We start from the raw sequence: 1,814 nt of genomic DNA, 5'->3' as shown, positions 1-1,814 counted from the left end.
CCTGCTGAGATTCTTGTGTACTATAAAGAGAAACACAATCCATTACACCTATGCTTGGGTTCAACTTTTATAACCTCTGGTAGCAGTTTAGCTTTAAAGGCCAAACAAGGAACAATGAAACGATTCAAATTGCAGACAGAGAAGGCTTTTCTGATTACTGCTTTAAACCTCATATGCACTATGCCCACCAATATAAAAAATGTCCTCCCATCAATTTTTGTCTTTGTAGGGGGCATGGAGTGGGTCCTGTGAGATGTTTGTGTTTGTGACCACCAGGTGGCAGTGGTTCCATTCCTCTCATTCCTCCAGTGCCTTAACTGTCAAAAGCATGACAGCTACTAGAGGATTTGCTCTTGATTGGCTGAGCCACCAACAGAAAGGCTATCTCGTGCATTAGAGAAGGAGAACTAAGACACAGGAGAAGCTCCTCAGGGGAGAAGATTTGGAATCATTAAAATTGTATCAAGAGTGTGATATCAGGATGGAGAACATGCTGGAATGTGCATTCATAGTCTTGTGGCTTCAGCTTGGCTGTAAGTTGGAGGTTAAGAGATGAGAACCATAAGGGCACATTTATCCAAAGCTGGAGAGAAGAGAGAGAGGGGTTTTGTCTCAGCTCATCCCAGGCTTTTTGTTGGAATTTTTCAAAACTGCTGAACTGAAAGCTTTGTTTCATTTCTGATTTTGTTTTCCTGAACAGGGTTGAGGGGAGAAGACAAGGTGGAGCAGAGTCCTCAGACCCTGAAAATCCAGGAGGGAGACAGTCTCATCCTCAACTGCAGCTACACGGTCAGCAGTTTTAACGGGCTACTGTGGTATAGACAGGATCCTGGGAAGGGACCCGAACTTCTCTTCGCTCTTTACTCAGTTGGGGACGAAAAGCAGAACGAAAGACTAAAAGCCACCTTGTTAAAGAAGGGAAGCTCTCTGCACATCGCAGCCCCTAAACCTGAAGACTCAGCCACTTACCTCTGTGCTGTGGAGACACAGTGCTCCCCAGGCACCTGCAGCCTGTACACAAACCCTGCAGCTGGGGCTCTGGAATCAGGGCATCTTTGGTGTTTTCCTTCCTCGAAGAAGTAGTTAATTAGCACCCAGAACCTCTTTCGAAGTAGAGCTATGGAGAATGAAATCTTGTGACACAGCCAGACAGCAGAGATTACTGTTCATTCTGTCCAGGATCCTGAGTGATACTGGTATTCAACTTTTTCTTTCATTAAAATGTTTACGTCAGATTTTGGTATCAAGATGATAATAGTTCATTAGATAAGTTGCAACTTATGGCTCCTTTTCTATCTATAGAAGAATTTGTGCAGGGTTTTTAATAATTTTTTTTTAATTTTCAGAAAGTTCACTAGTGAGCCATCTAAGCATAGAGTTTCACTTATGGGAGAAACTTAATAATCCTTCAATTATGGATTCAGTTACTTTAACGGGTAAGGGGTTCTTTATATATTTGTTTTTTCTTGTGAAAGTTGGTCAATTTTTTTATTTCTGCACATAGTTTATTATTTGCTACCTTTACTTTCTTTTATTTATCTTGCTACTTTTTCTAGTTCTTTGAGTTGCAAGTTTGACTATTGATTCTCAACATTTCTTCTTTCCTACCAAATAGAATTTAAATCCATAAATTTGCCTCTAATTACAAATATTCCTTGACTTCCAGTGGGGTTACGTCCCAATAAACCCATCATAAGTTGAAAATATCTTAAGTCAAAAGTGCATTTAATACACCTAAACTCCGGACATCATAGCTTAGCCTAGCTTACCTTGAACGTGCTCAGAACACTTATATTAGCCTACAGTTGGGCAAG

At 40.7% G+C, this 1,814-nt stretch overlaps 1 gene segment (V, D, J or C); it reads left to right on the top strand.

Annotated features, from left to right (window-relative positions):
• Positions 1-481: 481 nt before the first annotated feature.
• On the top strand, positions 482-1,083 carry LOC309819263 (T cell receptor alpha variable 20-like). The segment is given in 2 exons: positions 482-533; positions 701-1,083.
• Positions 1,084-1,814: the final 731 nt, after the last annotated feature.

Source organism: Grampus griseus (assembly GCF_964374135.1).
Source record: "Grampus griseus genome assembly, chromosome: 2".
Lineage (NCBI taxonomy): Eukaryota > Metazoa > Chordata > Mammalia > Artiodactyla > Delphinidae > Grampus > Grampus griseus.
The sequence above is the reverse complement of the archived record's forward strand: the minus strand, read 5'-3'. Positions and strand labels throughout refer to the sequence as shown.